Here is a 23,712-nt window from a genome sequence, read left to right on the forward strand (position 1 = left end):
ATTTGACAATAAGTAGATTGGCCGAGGAGGTCCTGTCCCGTGGCCACCTCGTTCACCAGATTTAAATCCGTTAGATTTTTGGTTTTGGGGACATTTAAAACAAATAGTTTATTCTGAAGACGTTCAAATTGTGCAGGATTTGAAAAATAAAATTAGTAATGCATTTGACACTGTAAAACAAATTATGACATGAATCTTTTCCAATTTTGTTAAATATTCGTTGTTTTTATGCTGGTTGAACGATTTTCTTCGACAGTCTTTGTTACTTGTTTTGTTAAATTATTAATGAACTGTATTAATTAACTTAATATTATCTTATTATTTATTAAATTTTATCTTAACCATCGTAACCATGGTAATCATATAATTACTGCATTTAAATCGTTACAATTAATGATGTTAACAATAGGTCAACTTATGAAACTAAAACTTTGAATATCTCGGAATGGTCCATTTTCAGACCTGTGTTTGTTAAACTTTTTTTTATCTATTTTCGATCAGAGAATACGCTGATGCAGTCTTGTACAATCGTTGCGGGACACCCTGTATTTATATAAAGAAAGTAAATTAGTTCAAAATTATATATCACTAAAAGAAACATGTTGTTGAGGGACTATTTTATGATATATTATACAAAATGAGTCATGTCATACAGTAAAATGAATCAAAAACTGAATGCATCGATAAACTTTTGGTTTTTAAGATGTTTTAAAAGGATGTTAAAATTATATTTAAAAATTTTCTTCCTATCATAACTAATACCTATATTAACATAAATATTAGTACAAGATTCTTTTTATTGTTGACACAATTTCACTGGCCGCTAGACTGCGACACTGGGGTGTGTAATTGGATTAATAACCACTCATTATCATACTCTCTACACTAATAGTCCAGTGAAAATTTTGCAAGAGACCAGCGAACGTAAATCTTTCGTTTTCACAGCACAATATATGATTAATTTATATCCAATAAAAATTAATGTCACATAACGATGATACAATTATAATTTGCAGTGTATCTGTACTTGAATAATTAATTTATCGGTACTTATTCATTTAGTACTTCAATAATTTATTAAAGAATGCTATTCACCACACTGAGGTGTGTGCACCATTTGTTTATATCATTGAATTCAAGCCACTTTGCAACAATATCTTGATAGGCTGCTTTTGGATTTTTTGATTTATATTTCCATTGCGATGGATTCCATGAAGTCTACAAGTACTATCACCCTCAGATTAAGGCAAGTATGTTAAAAAAACTATTGCAATGGCCCGGAAATGAACCCAGATCAATTTCTTGGAAGGCAACTATGCTAACCATTACACCACCATCGCTTATGTCTTTCTGCAGATGAGGCGAAAGTCTGCTAGTAACAAAGGTAGCTTACTAGCAAATGAAAAAGCGGTTTTTTTAATAAAATTAATGAGATGGCCAGGAATCGAACCCAGATCAACTGCTTGGAAGGCAACTATGCTAACCATTACACCACCATCGCTTATGTCTTTTTGTAAATGAGGCGAAAGTCTGCGAGTAACAAATGTAGGTTACTAGCGAATGAAAAAGAAATGTTTTTTAATAAAATTAATGCGATGGCCGGGAATTGAACCCAGATCAACTGCTTGGAAGGCAACTATGCTAACCATTACACCACCATCGCTTATGCCTTTCTGCAAATGAGGTGAAAGTCGGCCAGTAACATGTGTATCTTACTAGCAAACGAAAAAAGAAGTTTTTTTAATAAAATTAATGCGATGGCCAGGAATCGAACCCAGATCAACTGCTTGGAAGGCAACTATGCTAACCATTACACCACCATCGCTTATGTCTTTATGCAGATGAGGTGAAAATCTGCGAGTAACATGTGTATTTTACTAGCAAACGAAAAAAAAAGTTTTTTTAATAAAATTAATGCGATGGCCGGGAATCGAACCCAGATCAATTGCTTGGAAGGCAACTATGCTAACCATTACACCACCATCGCTTATGTCTTTCTGCAGATGAGGTGAAAATCTGCGAATAACATGTCTATCTTACTAGCAAACGAAAAAAAAAGTTTTTTTAATAAAATTAATGCGATGGCTGGGAATCGAACCCAGATCAACTGCTTGGAAGGCAACTATGCTAACCATTACACCACCATCGCTTATATACTTCTGCAGATGAGGTGAAAGTCTGCGAGAAACATGTGTATCTTACTAGCAAACGAAAAAGAAATTTTTTTTAATAAAATTAATGCGATGGCCGGGAATCGAACCCAGATCAACTGCTTGGAAGGCAACTATGCTAACCATTACACCACCATCGCTTATGTCTTTCAGAGATGAGGTGAAAATCTGCGAGTAACATGTGTATCTTACTACCAAACGAAAAAAAAAAGTTTTTTTAATAAAATTAATGCGATGGCCGGGAATCGAACCCAGATCAACTGCTTGGAAGGCAACTATGCTAACCATTACACCACCATCGCTTATGTATTTATGCAGATGAAGTGAAAATCTGCGAGTAACATGTGTATCTTACTAGCAAACGAAAAAAAAGTTTTTTTAATAAAATTAATGCGATGGCCGGGAATCGAACCCAGATCAACTGCTTGGAAGGCAACTATGCTAACCATTACACCACCATCGCCTATATCTTTCTGCAGATGAGGTGAAAATCTACGAGTAACATGTGTATCTTACTGGCAAACGAAAAAAAAAGTTTTTTTAATAAAATTAATGCGATGGCCGGGAATCGAACCCAGATCAACTGCTTGGAAAGCAACTATGCTAACCATTACACCACCATCGCTTATGTCTTTCTGCAGATGAGGTGAAAATCTGCGAGTAACATGTATATCTTACTAGCAAACGAAAAAAAAAGTTTTTTAATAAAATTAATGCGATGGCCGGGAATCGAACCCAGATCAACTGCTTGGAAGGCAACTATGCTAACCATTACACCACCATCGCTAATATCTTTCTGCAGATGAGGTGAAAATCTGGGAGTAACATGTGTATCTTACTAGCAAACAAAAAAAAAGTTTTTTTATTAAAATTAATGCGGTGGCCGGGAATCGAACCCAGATCAACTGCTTGGAAGGCAACTATGCTAACCATTACACCACCATCGCTTACGTCTTTCTGTAGATGAGGTGAAAGTCTGCGAGTAACAAGTGTAGCGAATGAAAAAAAAGTTTTTTTTATAAAACTAATGCGATGGCCGGGAATCGAACCAAGATCAACTGCTTGGAAGGCAACTATGCTAACCATTACACCACCATCGCCTATGTCTTTCTGCAGATGAGGTGAAAATCTGCGAGTAACATGTGTATCTTACTAGCAAACGAAAAAAGAAGTTTTTTTAATAAAATTAATGCGATGGCCGGGAATCGAACCCAGATCAACTGCTTGGAAGGCAACTATGCTAACCATTACACCATCATCGCTTATGTCTTTCTGCAGATGAGGTGAAAATCTGCGAGTAACATGTGTATCTTACTAGCAAACGAAAAATACAGTTTTTTTAATAAAATTAATGCGTTGGCCGGGAATAAAACCCAGATCAACTGCTTGGAAGGCAACTATGCTAACCATTACACCACCATCGCTTATGTCTTTCAGAGATGAGGTGAAAATCTGCGAGTAACATGTGTAACATGTGTATATTACACCACCATCGCTTATATACTTCTGTAGATGAGGTGAAAGGCTGCGAGTAACAATTGTAACTTATTGTTGATTAATAAAAAAGATTTTTTAATAAAATGAATGCGATGGCCGGGAATCGAACCCAGATCAACTGCTTGGAAGGCAACTATGCTAACCATTACACCACTATCGCTTATGTCTTTCTGCAGATGAGGTGAAAATCTGCGAGTAACATGTGTATCTTACTAGCAAACGAAAAAAAAAGTTTTTTTAATAAAATTAATGCGTTGGCCGGGAATAAAACCCAGATCAACTGCTTGGAAGGCAACTATGCTAACCATTACACCACCATCGCTTATGTCTTTCAGAGATGAGGTGAAAATCTGCGAGTAACATGTGTAACATGTGTATATTACACCACCATCGCTTATATACTTCTGCAGATGAGGTGAAAGGCTGCGAGTAACAATTGTAACTTATTGTTGATTAATAAAAAAGATTTTTTAATAAAATGAATGCGATGGCCGGGAATCGAACCCAGATCAACTGCTTGGAAGGCAACTATGCTAACCATTACACCACTATCGCTTATGTCTTTCTGCAGATGAGGTGAAAATCTGCGAGTAACATGTGTATCTTACTAGCAAACGAAAAATACAGTTTTTTTAATAAAATTAATGCGATGGCCGGGAATCGAACCCAGATCAACTGCTTGGAAGGCAACTATGCTAACCATTACACCACCATCGCTTATGTCTTTCTGCAGATGAGGTGAAAATCTGCGAGTAACATGTATATCTTACTAGCAAACGAAAAAAGAGTTTTTTTTAATAAAATTAATGCGATGGCCGGGAATCGAACCCAGATCAACTGCTTGGAAGGCAACTATGCTAACCATTACACCACCATCGCTTATGTCTTTCAGAGATGAGGTGAAAATCTGCGAGTAACAAGTGTAACATGTGTATATTACACCACCATCGCTTATATACTTCTGCAGATGAGGTGAAAGGCTGCGAGTAACAATTGTAACTTATTGTTGATTAATAAAAAAGATTTTTTAATAAAATGAATGCGATGGCCGGGAATCGAACCCAGATCAACTGCTTGGAAGGCAACTATGCTAACCATTACACCACCATCGCTTATGTCTTTCTGCATATGAGGTGAAAATCTGCGAGTAACATGTATATCTTACTAGCAAACGAAAAACGAGTTTTTTTAATAAAATTAATGCGATGGCCGGGAATCGAACCCAGATCAACTGCTTGGAAGGCAACTATGCTAACCATTACACCACCATCGCTTATGTCTTTCTGCATATGAGGTGAAAATCTGCGAGTAACATGTATATCTTACTAGCAAACGAAAAAAGAGTTTTTTTAATAAAATTAATGCGATGGCCGGGAATCGAACCCAGATCAACTGCTTGGAAGGCAACTATGCTAACCATTACACCACCATCGCTTATGTCTTTCTGCAGATGAGGTGAAAATCTGGAGTAACATGTATATCTTACTAGCAAACGAAAAAAGAGTTTTTTTTAATAAAATTAATGCGATGGCCGGGAATCGAACCCAGATCAACTGCTTGGAAGGCAACTATGCTAACCATTACACCACCATCGCTTATGTCTTTATGCAGATGAGGTGAAAATCTGCGAGTAACATGTGTATCTTACTAGCAAACGAAAAAGGAAGTTTTTTTATTAAAATTAATGCGATGGCCGGGAATCGAACCCAGATCAACTGCTTGGAAGGCAACTATGCTAACCATTACACCACCATCGCTTATGTCTTTCTGCAGATGAGGTGAAAATCTGCGAGTAACATGTGTATCTTACTACCAAACGAAAAAAAAAGTTTTTTATTAAAATTAATGCGATGGCCGGGAATCGAACCCAGATCAACTGCTTGGAAGGCAACTATGCTAACCATTACACCACCATCGCTTATGTCTTTATGCAGATGAGGTGAAAATTTGCGAGTAACATGTGTATCTTACTAGCAAACGAAAAAAAAAGTTTTTTTAATAAAATTAATGCGATGGCCGGGAATCGAACCCAGATCAACTGCTTGGAAGGCAACTATGCTAACCATTACACCACCATCGCTTATGTCGTTCTGCAGATGAGGTGAAAATCTGCGAGTAACATGTGTATCTTACTAGCAAACGAAAAAAAAAGTTTTTTAATAATATTAATGCGATGGCCGGGAATCAAACCCAGATCAACTGCTTGGAAGGCAACTATGCTAACCATTACACCACCATCGCTTATATCTTTCTGCAGATGAGGTGAAAATCTGCGAGTAACATGTGTATCTTACTACCAAACGAAAAAAAAAGTTTTTTATTAAAATTAATGCGATGGCCGGGAATCGAACCCAGATCAACTGCTTGGAAGGCAACTATGCTAACCATTACACCACCATCGCTTATGTCTTTCTGCAGATGAGGTGAAAATCTGCGAGTAACATGTGTATCTTACTAGCAAACGAAAAAAAAAGTTTTTTAATAATATTAATGCGATGGCCGGGAATCAAACCCAGATCAACTGCTTGGAAGGCAACTATGCTAAGCATTACACCACCATCGCTTATATCTTTCTGCAGATGAGGTGAAAATCTGCGAGTAACATGTGTATCTTACTACCAAACGAAAAAAAAAGTTTTTTATTAAAATTAATGCGATGGCCGGGAATCGAACCCAGATCAACTGCTTGGAAGGCAACTATGCTAACCATTACACCACCATCGCTTATGTCTTTATGCAGATGAGGTGAAAATTTGCGAGTAACATGTGTATCTTACTAGCAAACGAAAAAAGAAGTTTTTTTAATAAAATTAATGCGATGGCCGGGAATCGAACCCAGATCAACTGCTTGGAAGGCAACTATGCTAACCATTACACCACCATCGCTTATGTCGTTCTGCAGATGAGGTGAAAATCTGCGAGTAACATGTGTATCTTACTAGCAAACGAAAAAAAAAGTTTTTTTAATAAAATTAATGCGATGGCCGGGAATCGAACCCAGATCAACTGCTTGGAAGGCAACTATGCTAACCATTACACCACCATCGCTTATATACTTCTGCATATGAGGTGAAAGTCTGCGAGTAACATGTGCATCTTACTAGCAAAGGAAAAAAAAATTTTTTTAATAAAATTAATGCGATGGCCGGGAATCGAACCCAGATCAACTGCTTGGAAGGCAACTATGCTAACCATTACACCACCATCGCTTATATACTTCTGCATATGAGGTGAAAGTCTGCGAGTAACAAGTGCATCTTACTAGCAAAGGAAAAAAGAATTTTTTTAATAAAATTAATGCGATGGCCGGGAATCGAACCCAGATCAACTGCTTGGAAGGCAACTATGCTAACCATTACACCACCATCGCTTATATACTTCTGCATATGAGGTGAAAATCTGCGAGTAACATGTGTATCTTACTAGCAAACGAAAAAAAAAGTTTTTTTAATAAAATTAATGCGATGGCCGGGAATCGAACCCAGATCAACTGCTTGGAAGGCAACTATGCTAACCATTACACCACCATCGCTTATATACTTCTGCATATGAGGTGAAAGTCTGCGAGTAACATGTGCATCTTACTAGCAAAGGAAAAAAAAATTTTTTTAATAAAATTAATGCGATGGCCGGGAATCGAACCCAGATCAACTGCTTGGAAGGCAACTATGCTAACCATTACACCACCATCGCTTATATACTTCTGCATATGAGGTGAAAGTCTGCGAGTAACATGTGCATCTTACTAGCAAAGGAAAAAAAAATTTTTTTAATAAAATTAATGCGATGGCCGGGAATCGAACCCAGATCAACTGCTTGGAAGGCAACTATGCTAACCATTACACCACCATCGCTTATATACTTCTGCAGATGAGGTGAAAGTCTGCGAGAAATATGTGTATCTTACTAGCAAACGAAAAAAAAATTTTTTTTAATAAAATTAATGCGATGGCCGGGAATCGAGCCCAGATCAACTGCTTGGAAGGCAACTATGCTAACCATTACACCACCATCGCTTATGTCTTTCAGAGATGAGGTGAAAATCTGCGAGTAACATGTGTAACATGTGTATATTACACCACCATCGCTTATATACTTCTGCAGATGAGGTGAAAGGCTGCGAGTAACAATTGTAACTTATTGTTGATTAATAAAAAAGATTTTTTAATAAAATGAATGCGATGGCCGGGAATCGAACCCAGATCAACTGCTTGGAAGGCAACTATGCTAACCATTACACCACCATCGCTTATGTCTTTCTGCAGATGAGGTGAAAATCTGCGAGTAACATGTGTATCTTACTAGCAAACGAAAAAAAAAGTTCTTTTATTAAAATTAATGCGGTGGCCGGGAATCGAACCCAGATCAACTGCTTGGAAGGCAACTATGCTAACCATTACACCACCATCGTTTACATCTTTCTGCAGATGAGGTGAAAGTCTGCGAGTAACAAGTGTAGCGAATGAAAAAAAAGTTTTTTTTATAAAACTAATGCGATGGCCTGGAATCGAACCCAGATCAACTGCTTGGAAGGCAACTATGCTAACCGTTACACCACCATCGCTTATATACTTCTGCAGATGAGGTGAAAGTCTGCGAATAACAAGTGTAGCTTACTAGCAAATGAGGAAAAAGTTTTTTTAGTAAAATTAATGCGTTGGCCGGGAATCGAACCCAGATCAACTGCTTGGAAGGCAACTATGCTAACCATTACACCACCATCGCTTATGTCTTTCTGCAGATGAGTTGAAGGTCTGCGAGTAACATGTGTATCTTACTAGCAAGGAGAAAAAAAAATTTTTTTAATAAAATTAATGCGATGGCCGGGAATCGAACCCAGATCAACTGCTTGGAAGGCAACTATGCTAACCATTACACCACCATCGCTTATGATCTTCTGCAGATGAGGTGAAAGTTTGTGAATAACTGGTATAACTTACTATGGAATGTATATAGAAAGTTTTTTTAATACAATTTAACACTTTTTTCCAATTTAATATAATTTTTTTTAATACTCAGATCAGCTGCTTGAAGGCAACTATACCCATATCAAAGGTGGCTTATTATTAATGGATAGCAAATCATGAACGAATTTTTTGTCAGAGGCCAAGAAGGCAAGAAATGGTTCATTCTTTCACTGATTTAATAACTCATATAGCTCATCAAACGTAAATGTTAGTTTTGTTGAAAATTCTCCAACAAAATATATTTGTTACAGTAAACTAAATATAACTCTGCATACGCCGCTTGTTAATTTTACCTACGTGTTAATCAAATTTTTTCTTATTTTCAACAAGTACACCAAGGATTTTAGCATTCACCACACCCAACCCGGAATTACCACCGTCTTATTATCAAAATCTAATTACAATGTTTTTTATTATGTACTAAAAATAAGTACTCTGGTTTTGTTTTACCTATAACTTTTCATACGAAAATGTTTAAACTTTGAAAATTAAGCCCCTTCTTTACTTGTTTCTAAAGTTAAAATACCGTAAAACAGGTGATAATTATCACCTAAGATTAACAACGAAAAGAGAGTGGAACCTCGCCTGAGAGAAGAAACAAATGGCGGAAATTTAATTTGTCGCCAGACATTGTAAAACTGTAAACGTGTGTAAAAGGGGGGACCGAAAACTAACCGGGGGATTCCCAGGCCGAGGGCCGGCGGCGCCCTCTTCGTTTTAATTAGTCGATTTAATTAAAACGGAACTTTTCATCAGCGTTATTTAATTTTCCGGCGACTCGCCCTCGCGACTAAGCGACGATACGACCGGGAAACTCCGGGATGCTTCGCGCCGGCCAGAGTTTTTCCCGCGCCAACCTACTAATTTCCCATTACGTCTAAGCCTTAAAGTCGTTTAAAATTTTCTGAAATTGTAAATATAAATACAAAACGGGTTTTCCACAAAGCGAAAACAAATTTGATACGTATGTTGGTATTAGTTACTGTTTTAATCTCATCATATTTTTGTAACTTTTAACCAATACATTTTAAAAAATAATTTTACTTAAACTAAGCTATTATGTTACTTTAAAATCTTTCTTGTGTTGTATGCAATCATTTTCACATTAAAACTAATACCGTAATCCATCTTAACAACAACAACGAACGAGCTAATTGTCAGTTCTCGCAAATATAATTCCGGTGTGAGTTTCCGGAGGCGGTGCGGTACTGGAGTATTTCAGCATTCGTCCCCGGTGCCGAAGTTGAATAATATCGTAATTGAATAGTTGAAACTCCCTCGTCGTTTCCTTGGAAAGGGCCCTGCGGTCGTGGACGCGGTTGTTTCTGTATCGCGGGAAGGGCGTAGGTTTCCCCGTACGCAGCGCAGTGTCCTCGTCGTTTCCTAAGGGCTTTTCCATCCCCAAGTTTAATTCTCTTGAAAACTGATTACGTCTTCGGTGTACGTACGTACGCGGTAAGGCCAGCTGCGGGCCGTCTTTTTGTACACTTCGGCCCCTTAAAACTTTCTAAGAAATAGGCGGTTTGGAGAAATTTTTGCTCCGGTGGATTTTGATTTTTATTTGCGCGACGAGAGCACAACTGGAACGATAAGGGAAAATCGCCCCTGGTATAAATGGAAAAAAGGCATGTTGGGAAGCTTTTATTTCCGGGTTATTTTCATCCTTAACGAAGGGACGTAAAAATTTTCAGCGGCACGCGCCGTTGGTTTCTGTATATTTTTCCTTATCTATATAGGAAGATTCCTGCTGTTTCATAGTCTAATAACTGAAAGAAACAAACACTCGGGGTTTAAAAGTATTATCTTATGCATAAATTGTTGGAAATTCTTGTGTGTTATGAGATAAAAGCAATAAAAAATTTAATAAGTTTTAATCACACTATTTTTTAAAATAGTTTTTTTTTTTGAAGAAATTTTTAATTTGTTTATGATATAAATAAAACTGCTTGGTAATGTAATATATTTACGATCAATCTGGAAGTAAATTTAATTGAATTCGTGACAAAAAGAAGTTTCCCCCCCGCTGACATGAGCAGGAGATCGTTTTCAGAGTCTGCACGGCTGATAGGAACATCAATTCTCATTTAGACTTTATGGAGATTCGCGTCTCTTTCCCGGAAGCGAACGCGCAAAACGCCGCTCAAAGCGGACGTCTTCAGAAGACGCGAGCTCAGGTAGCGATTTTAAAATTCATAATATGTAAATAGGGCGAGATCGGATCCGTCACGGCCGAATCCTCCGAGCTTAAATTAAAATTAAATCGTCATTTCGATGGCACGGCCACGTCAGCCCATGAATATGTAGCGGGTAATGGCGAAGGAAAATGAAACCATGATGCCATGAGGAGTGCAATGGTTCGGAAGCTCTTCTCTTTAATTTGCAAATGGAGTGCTCGGTACCGTTACCGCCGTGGCATCGTCGTAGTCGACGTCGTAGTCTCTCTGGTCGGTGGAGTTGGCGACTAACGCGCTTATGGAGCGTGGAACGAAGGTTGAATCCGATGAGAGTCCGAATCGGCTCACTGATCAAAGGGCTCGTTTTGGCCGCCACCCTTTACATGGGTCTTCACTTACAACCGCTGCCATCACATCGCCACCGCCCCAACGTTAAATGTTGCCCACAGACGACGACGGCTTCATCGAATTTATTTACAGCATGCGGTTGCGGTTTCGTACAAGTGACGAACTTCAATCGATGTTTATTTAAAACTTTCCACTTGTTTTTCTAATATAAAATAATAAATTGTCTATTCACCCTTTTTATACTATTCACATAGTCTTAAACACATTTTTTATATCCATATTCAGACATCTTTGAGTTTGAAACTTTATTAATAGTTTTTTTGGATTCATACACTATATCTTCTATATCTTATGATATTAAACTCTTTACTGTTGAAATGATCCTGTGTTCGACGCCCTCGAGTCTGATTTTCTTGTTAAGATGAATGCATTCAAGAACCACTTCTCAGGCTGCGCTAAGACCTAATTGAGGAAGCTTTGACTTCTCTCGCGAACTTCAAGCGGATTTTGCCGGGATTCGATGTTAGGCTATCAGGTAGTTACAGATGGATCATTATGTATGACTGGGAATTTGAATCAAACTTGTAGACATTACTGAAGTGTACACAAGTCGTAATTGCTACCTAATTCATGGGTACCGAAGAACGAGAATGAATATACGGATGTGATGACGACGAATTTTTATCACCAAATTCTTAGTAGTTACGAAATTACGTTATTTAAACAGGCTGATTAAAAAATGATGTGTACATTTTACCGATTTTACGTCATCAAACTCGGAGTAGTTCATTATGAAGCTGTATTCATATAACAAGTATTTTATTATTCTTTTAAATATCGATTGACTCATGAGGGTTTAAATTAATATTTAAATTAGTTTGCTGAAGTTCATAATTCGCGACCAATAGGATCTATTGTAACCAATGATCTTCACAATATCTTGCTCACTGAAACACCATTAAAATCCTTACAAGGTGTAAATTGGGCTCAATTACAGACAATCTAATACAATTGACTTCAGGGCAGGAGATAGAACATGTTCTTCTCGTTCTCTAAACATAGTCTGCTCGTTACAACATCTCTCACTATTAAGTTCTAAGGTTTTCATGGATTTGAACATTGAGATGCCAATAAATCACTTGGCGTATCTCACTCCATCTTCCAATTCTTCTCTAGATCAGAAGATGAATCTCAGGATACACTGTTTAATCTATATATTACATCTTCTTCCTTTATGTGCAAATATAGAAAAGATCTATTGATTGATCTATTGCATACGAAATTGCCAAATCAACATCTCGTTGGGTATATGAAAGTTTTTCTGTGGCTGATATATTCTACTTCATGGAGAGATTTTCTCTCTAGTTCCATCTGCAAATATTATCTAGGTTACCTGGAGGATTTTCCATATCCCCAGCATTTCCATTCCAGTGACCTGAACAATTCTAATAAATTGAATTAATTCTAATCAGGTCGCCAATCAATAGGGACACAAGAAGAAGAAGTTCTCTGCACAAAATAAACTAGAATTTTGCAATTTTATGGATCCAGATAATTATAATTAATTCCATTCCTCTATTAGAGTCTATTTTTACCAGAGTTTGAGATATTGTATGCAACCTAATCCACATTCCAGATAGATTAGAACTGATTCAGATGACTTTTCTGCATGGTAAGCATGCTGCAGGATACCCAGCGGCCAGTATCCATAAAGAATATACCTCTTTGACACAGTTTCAAGGATTTTAAGTATATATGATGTATGATTATCGAATCGAAAGCATTACGAGTTATCTGACGTTAGGTCCCTTTCAAACAACGACTTTTTCACATGCCTTAGATGCAAGTTAAATGTAACAAAACACCCTGCAAACGTAGATACGGCCGCAAACAAAATGGGTAGTGAGTTGAATATCTTTTTTAACGTTTGGGATATGCCAGCTTTATCTGATCTCTCCTGCAGATGAAGACTGCTGGCGATGTTTAATTGGCAGTTCATCAAGCCGGCGTCCGCACTGATGTCGAAAAGCTAACCTGAAGACGGCGCTCAACTTTAATTCTGCTTACACATTGATCCATTGGGCGGGATATTCACAGCTGTTTTGTATGATTATTAGTCCCCAGAAAAAACTTTAGAATCCTCTAAGTTAATCGCAACCGAGTTGGATACTTATTCTCGCGTTGAGATTAAGGATGCTTAAGGATGAACTTACAGGGTACATTAAACTCCAAACAACTTGCCAAAATTTCTCTTAATGCACTCTGACAAGCATAGCATCTTTTACTTGTGAGACAAACTGTTGATTCCTGCGACAATCCCCTCTATCTAATCTTATCCTTCACAAGATGTGAGGATTCAACTCCTCACCAACGACCAAAACGAGATGTAAGTGCGGCTAATTGAGCAGCTACCTGAATAATGCCTTTCGAAGGAGCACTTCCATTTCATTAGGGTCCTTTAAAGATTCCAGGTTTGTTAGAAACTTCATAGAATTCCTACGAGTTAGAAAAAAATAAAGGTTAAACATTTTTTTTAAGAAGATTTTCTCCTTCGATCCGAGCTATTTCCGAAATTTACCATGATTTGTGCTACCTAGGTTCATAAAACACTCATTGATACTTCTGTGATTATGGATGCTGTGACTATTAAACAACTACTAATTGTCTCGGATACAATTTTTCCTCTTTACACCATCTTCGCATTTTAAGTAAACAATAAAGCACTCATTAGGATTACAGATAATAATAGGGATTTTGACTATGCTTCACTTCAACCAAAAACGTATTGTTTCAAAGCTTTTATACTATCCTAGTGCCATTCTTAATCATACTTTATAGCCTAGGAATTTCAATAAAACGCAGAATTTTTTAATAAATACATTTTTTTCAATATTTCTCATAAAAAATTACTGAACACCTTTTATAAATATACATTGAGTATCTAACCATGGTACACAGATTCTTGTTTGATAAATAATCTGCAACAGGAGCTCGGATGTATTGCAGGATATGTAATTCCAAGGGTTTACTTGAAAAAAAGGGGGAGAAAAGATCCCGCCGTAAATATTTGAGCACGTTCTCCTACGATACAGAAAATCTCTTCGTCGTACGAAACATAATGGATATCAAATTGATGCGATGTTGCAGGATGTGCGCTTTAAAGGTATCGCGTTACTGCATGATTTATGCGCCCTTTGTACCTGTTTTACCGGGCCGCCCTTTTCGGGGTCGCGTTCCGAATCGCTTAATACTCACGCTCTTCGTTATTTATAAGCGCGTACATGAAAAGATGAAAGAAAAGTACTTCAAAAGCATTCGTGTAATATTTTGTTTGCTTTATTTCATCACCAACGATCCAACGTAAATCTAGTGCGAATTTAATACGATAATCGTTAGTGGTTAGGTGACGTTTCTGCGAAATTGTTTCCGCGAATAATCGGTTATGATAAATTATTATTAATGTGACGGTTGTGGTCGCCAAAGATATAACTGTTATCGACGGCTAGTGTACGATCATTAGATGGAATTATTCGATGTGATGTATTACACCATGTCACTAAATCGGTGCCATCTATCGAAGTATTAGTCAAATCGTTTATGTGATGATTAACGATATTTCACTTTACATAATAATTTATTTTATGTATTATTTTCTTATTACTATATATTTTATACCAGATGTTATGTAAAAAATACTGGCAACATATTTGCAAGATCCAATTTTTCGATCAACGAAGGAGAAAAAATGCTGAAAACCCAACAGCCTGAAGTCCGGAAATAACAGGACCCCAGATTTTAATTAAAACTTCTTTTATTGTGGGCCCCGAGGCCATTGGAACGAAAGCACAGCGCCTTTGTTCGACTCGATACGGCCCGTTTCAGACGATACCTGAGAGTAAACAAATTACCTCCGATACAGGTCGTCGTTAATTAAATTTCAGTTATCCCAATACTGCCGGACACCAAAACCGACGGTATACTACGTTTTGGGCCAGAGGTGTTTTTCTTTCTATCGACCCTTACCGTTTTTTGGTGAGCGGAGCAGCCCACCGTGTTCCTGGAACTACCGGTGTTGTTTCAGTACATAAAATACCGCCAATTCCGGCTACCCGGGCTCGTAAAAAATGTAATATCCGCAGAAAATACACTGTGCCTCGGTGAGCAATGTACGGCTGCCTATGGGACAGCTTGGAGACAAGGACAATTTCTCCCCATTTAATAGGTTACGAAGTTAGCTGTCGTGGGGTGATGGCATCACCTGGATAATTTCATAAGGGACGCGATTAGAGACCGAGCTGAATTTGGGATAGATCTGTTTATACCATTAAGCTCGTCACGGAAACAGTTTCATTCCAGGACTGTTCCTTTTGTTTCCTCCTAAATACTTTTCCGTCAACAAGCAATGAATGGGTGAAAACCTTCCATTAATTAACGAATTGCAGAAGTAGCGTTATACGACGTACACCGCTCGGCCTGATAGCTTAAATCGGTATGAACGTAGTTAACGCATACGCAAGCAGAACGTGAGTTAATTAACGATGATCTCCAATTAACGTGGATTTACTCTGCAAACTAACAAACCAATTTCGTTGTTGGGCGATTTACAGCCTGATTTGTTTCGATCAAGCGATATAACGATCGTATACTTTCCCAGGTAGATAATTAGATATTAACAGCTGATATATTGCCCAAACGGATCCCACTCACCGGAAAAGATAATTGGAATCATAATACACTTCACTACTCACTCTAATTCCTGTTAATATATCATTTAATTACAATCGAAATCAATCTAAAATATGACATGTCATTTGGTTTGTACTTTTTCAATTTGGAATCCCATCTATAGAAAGAATTAAATTAGGGTTCTTAACAATATCAATAATATGTTGTACGTATGTTTCTAGTTCTCGGTCTAGTGTTAGTTCTACTTATCGATCAATACAAATAGAGGCGTCTATTTGTAAAAGCGGCTACATCCATGTTTTATCAAAATTCTACTAACAGTGGAAAAGTACACTATAAAGCATGCTTCGTGATATGGTAAAGTTCAAAAACTGCTACATCCCACTTGGAAGTGCATTTGAGGTTTTAGTACACCTCGTACCAAACCATACGTGATATATGCTCAAAATGCCTTGAATTAACAGAAAAATTAAAAACAGAAAGATGAAACAATTTTAAATACATTAAATGGAGAAACGAAGCTTCACCAAATGAAATATAAGGTATTTTATGACATTTTAAGAGAAAAGGAAGATAATGTAGTTACTATCTCGTTTGATTGTGAGAAAAATGTTCCAATTTCCATGGTTCCAGATCAAATTGTGTATTACAAAAGACAGCTTTACCTATATAACTTCACCATCGCGAAGGGCAGTTCCAAAGACCCATTAAAAAACAATGCATTTTGCTATGTATGGGGAGAACAAGAGTATTCAACAGGATCTGATGAAGTATCTTCCTGCGTATATAACTTTCTATTAAACAAACTGGATTTGTCTAATGCCTCCACTTTGCGTTGTGTTGCGGATGGATGCGGAGGCCAAAATAAAAATAGTGTGTTGCTAGGGATGCTAACATACTGGTATGCCTTCAAAGCCCCAAATACTTTAAAAAGTGTGGAAGTGGTGTTCCCTGTGGTGGGGCACTCATTTGTGCTACCGAACAGGGTGTTTGCACAAATCGAAACAAAATCACAAGATAGAAATAATAGTAAAACCAAATCAGTACTTTGACGTTATCAAACAGCATGCACTTGTAACTAATTTAGGTAAAGATTGTCCTCTCTATAATTGAAAAACCGCGTTTGAAACATTTATAAAACCTTCTGCTTAGTGGCATTTTAAATTTCAACCTACGAAGCGATTTGTTTTAACAAGGTCCAAAAAACATGAGATTCTGATACAAGGCGAAGTTGGAGAAATTACAAACGTAAAGTTAATGGAGATACTACGAAGGAAGAAGATTAAAAATCAGAAGATCCAAGATATAGACATAATACTAAAAAAACATTATGGACTTACTTATGGACTTGAACATTACAAAAATATAATACGCGATAACGAACTATTTTGCGGAGTTTCGGAAGAGTCCATTTACGAAACACATGAAGAAATACCACAACCCAATATCTAAATACAAAATTTCGAACTTGTATTGTTTTACTAAATTATTATTGTTTTCAGTTAGTTTTCCATTTACAGTGAAATTCCCCTAACTCGAATCATTAAGGGAGTGGAAGAAAACTTCGAGTTATGGAGAATTCGAGTCAGAGAAAAATTAGTAGAATTTTAGCTCTAAAGAAAAAAGTTAGAAATGTACTTTTCTAATACATATATTTAAAACAGAAACCTTAATACTATTGTAAGTAGAAAATTAATCAAGTTTTTTAAAGTAATCCGTAATTTTCTTTTGGCTTAAAGTGGACAACCGCTCTTTGTCGAAAAAATCTTCTATTAATCTTGGTATCTTGGTAATACAAAAGTTTCAAACTTTCTAAGAGAGGAATAAGTTTCATCAAATGTAGATACAGCGATAAGTATTTCATTTTCAAGATTATCATCATCCTCATCTGATTCTGAAACAATAAGAACATTAGGTTTGTTTTGGCTCAAGAGTCTGTAGTTTCTGAGCCTGAGACTATGTGGTTTGATTTTGTAGTTAAAATTACTTACAGAACGGATTCGAATATTTTATTCTTTGGTAAATTCGACTTATAGAAGTAAAAGTTGAAGAAATTCCATAATAGTTCAGTTCGAGTTACAGAGAAATTCGAGTCAGTGAAATTCGACTTAGAAAGATAAAAGCACATTTGAAACGTAGTCAAACGTTTGAGCTTACGAAAATTATTCGACTTAGAGGATAATTCGAGATATAGAAGTTCGAATTAGGGGAATTTCACTGTACTTAGTTACTATGTACTTCGTTACAAACGCTGTTAGTTATGTTGTTTACTCTTTGGTAATCTTTGTACTGATTAAATGAAGCAGTACCACTTTTATCTGTGTACTTTGTTTCAAAACCCTTGCAAAGGATTTTCCAAATTTTGCTTGAAGTTAAGTCTTATCACCTGTAGTAGAACCCACATAATTAAAAATAAATCAACTGTTACTAGAACTAACACTAGACCTAGAACTAGAAACTTTCGGGTTTAGCCGTCTTAAGAGACACACGGCTAAACCCGAAACTTTCTACTTCTAGGTCTAGTGTTAGTTCTACTTGTCGATCAATACAAAACTATTTTAATACAATCTAACGCTGAATAACAATTAAAACTAGAACTAACACTAGACCTAGAACTAGAAAGTTTTCGAATCTTTCTAGTTCTAGGTCTAGCGTTAGTTTTAGTTTAATAAAAGATGTACTAAAACTAAAACTAACACTAACATTAGAAGTAATACCAGATCTAAAACTAGAAACATTCGTTTGAAGATGCACGGCTAAACCCGAAACTTTCTAATTCTAGGCCTAGTGTTAGTTCTAGTTTTAGTTCAATTAAAAATATACAACAATCTAATCCTGAACGATATAACGATCGCATAATTTTCCAGGTAAATAATTAAAAATTAACAGCTGATATTTAGCCCAAATGGATCCCACTCACCGGAAAAGCTAATTGGAATCATAACACACTTCACTAATTCCTGATAATGCATGACTTAATAACAATCAAAATCCATCTAAAAAATAACACGTAATTTGTACTTTTTCAATTTAAAATCCAACCTGTAAAAAGAATTAAATAAGGGTTTTTAACGATATCAATAACATGTTTATAGGTATAATATTTTTTGATGATATATAACGTAGAAATCGTTATAATTTAACAAGGGTTTAACAACATAACCCATTTAGATTGAGGAATTTATGATTTTAGCTGTCTAGACGATTTATATTTTAACTCTTACTTAACAAAACATTAATTTTAATTAATAATAAAATAACAAAAAGTACTTAACGAAAATCCTTAACATAGCAATATAGACATTTACCTAAATTTGAAACAGTTCGTTGAATTTCTTCGAATCATAAACAGGAAATTGAAACCTTTTGAACCGTAACAAATTCATTGTTTCCATTTGAAAACCGTTTAAGAATGTATGCATGGAAAATTTAACTGTGGAAACGGTCTTTTGAACGCAATTCCGGACGACGACGTTTTCCAACCCTTTTGTCTTCGCTTAGATGCCTGCCGTAGGGGTATACATATATAATTACGCTGACCCTTATGCCGGCCACTCGGAGGGCTTTCAACTATTTATGGGCCGAAGGGGGCTCTTTGTTGAACCGTGGGTGGTTGCAAACGAGAAGGGATGAGCTCGTAAGGCGTGCAAACAACCGCGCGGCGTCTCTAATTCAGGCCGCGAGCGAGCGCATTCAGGCGGCCAACATTGATTACGCTGAGTGTTGATGTTTTATGAATCGTAATCCACGGCGAACACAGCCCGCAGGGGCGTGGTGAAAAGCTCTGTGAAAACGGGGAGACGACCGCTACTTCCCGTTTTCGCATCCACTTTCTTTCTTTTCTTTGCTCTACTCTTACTTCTATCGCGGGCTATTCTTCGTAAACAACGGACCTTCCAGGCACCGTACCAGAAACTCGGGTAAATACGGTTAAATATTTATTGTCGAGGTTTTTGATTGATTGCTTTTGGGTTATTATAGTGCACCGGGCACTATAATAGCTGTAACGATAAACAATAGGGTGTTTTGTTGTGGTTATGAAATGTTAAATCAACGTCTAAAACACAAAATTTATGTGCATATTGTTCTAGAAGTCATAAAATTTAATAAAACAGATAGTTTTGCTGATTCAACCGTTATTATATCACAGTTTTATTGCTTTAAAATAACTAAGATGTAGTTTAATTTAAAGTAACTATCTATTCGATTGTGATCAAAGGACAAACGTTCTCTCGCAATTGGAGTGATTCGATGTAGATCATAATTGAATTAAGTTTAGTGTACTTAGCACTGATTACATACTGTATACCGCAGCCCAATCCGGGTAGTGAAGCAGTAATACCAATCATAATACACTCGATTACTATAACAAGCTTTCAGCTTCACATACAGCAACTAGGACATATCGTATGATGAGATCAAACTCGAAACTAAATCCAAAATAAAAAGTAGTTTGTACAACAATTTCATAATAATTTCAGCGACACGTTTAGTTACTTTATTATCAGGAGAGAATGTATGTTCCACAACCTTGTTTACACGTAACTTTATATCAGATTTATTAATTTAATTTTCATGAACCCAATTATTTTGTCTACGTTCTTTATCTAACCCAGACCACAAAAATTTTAATTAAGTCCGTCCGAACAGTATTTTTTATTATTTTTTTTCTTCAACACCGACATGCCAGCAACAAAGGCGCGTCTAAAATTTATTATGAATATAAAAAGTAAGTCTTCCGCGGGGGGTTTCAGGTTCGGAGAGTTGGTCTGGTCTGCTCGTCCGCTCGGTATATAGAAAAAGTTTCACCTTTGTTAAAAGGTTTTTGCAAGGAACGTCATTACCCACAACCTGAGGCTTTGCTGTCATGGAAACACGGTTCGAGTTGGAGAGTCGACCGACGACGTCGACGCTGCCGTCGCGACGCTTCGTCCTCACCACCGTCGAGAGCCTTCGAATGCACTCCACAAGTGTGCGAAGCACCCGGTAACACTGTCGTAGAAGTGCCTCCTGTACGGGGTAATGAACAACTCGAGCAGCTTCTAGCCTCATCTCGCCGATATTGTGAAGGTTTGAATGGCAATAAGGAGGCCAGGATATGCATTACCAACGCTATCGATCTCTCTTCTATGCCGAAAGATTCCGTTGGCTGCACTACTAAAAAGTTCATACAATACAACCCTGTTCGGTGTCGAGCTATCTTTAACGCGAAGTGTAGCTAACCGTGAGAGCGCTTTCGAGGTTGAATGTAAAACGTGTTTTGCGCAATAAGGGTTGCTAAGATTCTTCAACTACCATAAAGTACTTTATCTGTAAAATATTTAGGAAAAGGTGATATTGTTTGGTTTAAACACAATACATTTTATACATGTTCTACCTATATGTTAAATATAATTTCAACTCTTCTCTCAATTAGTAGGTATTTGCCATAGTACGAAAAGTACGCGTACGAATCAAGTGCGGGCTAATACGCGTTTTTTCAAGATTAAGATTCTTACTTGAACTATATTTAGTTTTGATACTATAAAAATTCGTGAGGAGCTGAATGACTTCAACGTAAGGATGTTGCAGCAGTGTTTTTAATTCGTAGCTGCGAAATCCAGGATTATTTCGTGTATCCATTTGATTTCGGGGTCATCATGCAGTTCTACATAACGATAAACATTCTCAGTCTAAGAAATTTGTTTTGACTACGTTGGATCATCAAAGGATGCCGTAAGATAGGCTTAAGAATGGACTTATAAAGTAGTCTCATTGATTGCAGAATCAGTTGGGAGCATTTACCAACTAACCAGTACATTTGTCCACTATTGATTCTTATCTGCTCAGCTTTCTATCTAACATGATAATTCCAGTTCAGTATGCCATCAAGGTTGCAGAGATATTTTATTGTTTCTTATTGAGAAATGAAAAAATAGCGTTAGATTGGTGTTTATTTGCTGCAATACAAAACTGACGTGAATTGATTTCAACTGTGACTTCAAACCTGTTAAGTAATAATAATAGAAGTACAACATCTTCTGAAATTGGTATATCACTTAATCTATTACAGAATGGCGATTACGAAATTATAACTGGTATGTTGATGATAGAGTGGTTTAAGACGTTTTAACAGTAATCTGTCAAACAATTTGGACATAACAAGTAACATCCAGATAGGATCCAGATATGATCCAACTCTAGTGGTCTGAGGTTGGCTTCAGTGTTAATCTGGCATTAAACAAGTATATCAACATGAGGATTACTTTTCCTGACAGTTCTGTTTATAAGCCAGATGAAATTTCAATCATTCCAGGACTTTTTTAAGGTTTTTTTAACGTTAGTATCGATTTCCAGTTTCACAGTTATTTTTGGCTAATAAACAAATGTTATATCTACAAGAAATACATTAGCTAGATGTTTAATTAATTAATTAATTAACACCATGTTCTGCGTTTCTTTTGCTGCAGAGGTTACCTCCTTTATAATTGCTCGAATTTGTTCTAATGATTTGAGATAAGATTATGAGTCAGAGCGTTAAGATCATATTATTTTTTAAACTTGCTTTTAAACTAATTAAGTTTTCTGGCCTTACTCTGAGGTTGCCCCACTCAAAAGATTTGTTAGTAAGATTTGGTTTCATTACTTTTTTGATGACTTAAGGTTATAAAACTGAGGTGCAGTTAGATGTTAATCACATAGGCTTTTGATTTTATTTGATCAGTTGTGATGGTCTTGGAGATGAAGAAGTCTGGCAGCTCTGGCAACTGATTGTTGTTGGTAGGCCAATAATTGGGCTCACCACCTGAATGATAATTACAGTTTACAATATTAATAGCAGTCACTAATTCACTGCTTTACCCGGTGTTATCAACAGCGGATCTACGTTTTGTATTGAACATTGATGTCTCGTCCAATGATGAACGAATTTTGAAAACAATTTTTTGTAATGTCGTTGCATTATTTTGTGACTTGGTGGACAATATGTGCTATTGTTCTTGATGATAACTATGATGGCTTGTATTTCATGCCTTTTGATCTCCTCTCCTTGAAAGTGTTGTATATTATCTTTCATAATTACAGCTGTAGCTCATCAAGCACGATCTCTTGAATGAATAGTGTAGTAGGCATCATATCCACGAGTTATGATGTAAATCTTATTGAAAAATTGTCTCGTAAATTAGCACTATATCTATATGGCTAGTATAGAAAAACTTCTAGTATTTGGACTCGTTGCTTTAGTCTATTTGCCTTGAATGTAATGATTTTCAGGAACGAGTTATTAATTTTTTTTTGTGCCACATTTCAGTGTAAAATTCGTTGAGCATCTTCATTATGGTGAAAATGGTTTGCTCGCTAGCTGCAGAATTCTACTTTTTTCTTGTGTCTTATTAGTTTCACTAGCAGCTGGATTTACAGACACTTGAGCATTATTACCTTTATGCCGTAAATATTGTACTGTTGAAATTTTTGTTGATTTTAATGTGATGAGGAATGTATTCTTAATTACATTAACACTATCAATCATCTTATATCTGAACGTTTTTTATGGTATAAACATAATGATATCACTATAAAGATTATGTTAGCTGTAAAAACAAAATAAAGCGATTTTACTGTGTAAATATGACAATATTCGTCAAAGAATGACAATAATTTTTTTTTTCTAAAATTAATTTGCTTTAATTTATTTTTTTTTATAAAGAAGAGCTGCATTTATATGGGCATATCCAAATTTTTCGAAGATATTTAAAGGGGAGATGAAAACATTGCAAGACTAAAGACTTTTAAGGAAATGATTTCTGAATTATTCTATGATTAAAAAATCAAAGAAAACATTAAATAGGTCGGTTGGGAATCATCATTAACAAACTTAATTAACCAAATCAA

General features: G+C 36.4%; 1 protein-coding gene and 7 non-coding genes across 11 annotated transcripts in view; 1 reads left to right on the forward strand and 7 right to left on the reverse strand.

The window, feature by feature from the left end:
* The window catches only part of LOC111414883 (discoidin domain-containing receptor 2-like), a 154,886-nt gene that overhangs the window by 32,337 nt on the left and 98,837 nt on the right, over positions 1 to 23,712 (forward strand). The window lies entirely within an intron of this gene.
* On the reverse strand, positions 1,916 to 1,987 carry TRNAG-UCC (transfer RNA glycine (anticodon UCC)). Its single transcript has one exon. It is a non-coding gene; the product is annotated as a tRNA-Gly (tRNA).
* TRNAG-UCC (transfer RNA glycine (anticodon UCC)) lies at positions 2,078 to 2,149 on the reverse strand. Its single transcript has one exon. It is a non-coding gene; the product is annotated as a tRNA-Gly (tRNA).
* Positions 2,240 to 2,311, reverse strand: TRNAG-UCC (transfer RNA glycine (anticodon UCC)). Its single transcript has one exon. It is a non-coding gene; the product is annotated as a tRNA-Gly (tRNA).
* TRNAG-UCC (transfer RNA glycine (anticodon UCC)) lies at positions 2,402 to 2,473 on the reverse strand. Its single transcript has one exon. It is a non-coding gene; the product is annotated as a tRNA-Gly (tRNA).
* On the reverse strand, positions 2,563 to 2,634 carry TRNAG-UCC (transfer RNA glycine (anticodon UCC)). Its single transcript has one exon. It is a non-coding gene; the product is annotated as a tRNA-Gly (tRNA).
* TRNAG-UCC (transfer RNA glycine (anticodon UCC)) lies at positions 2,886 to 2,957 on the reverse strand. Its single transcript has one exon. It is a non-coding gene; the product is annotated as a tRNA-Gly (tRNA).
* TRNAG-UCC (transfer RNA glycine (anticodon UCC)) lies at positions 4,314 to 4,385 on the reverse strand. The gene has a single exon. It is a non-coding gene; the product is annotated as a tRNA-Gly (tRNA).

This window comes from Onthophagus taurus, chromosome 1, assembly GCF_036711975.1.
Source record: "Onthophagus taurus isolate NC chromosome 1, IU_Otau_3.0, whole genome shotgun sequence".
NCBI lineage: Eukaryota > Metazoa > Arthropoda > Insecta > Coleoptera > Scarabaeidae > Onthophagus > Onthophagus taurus.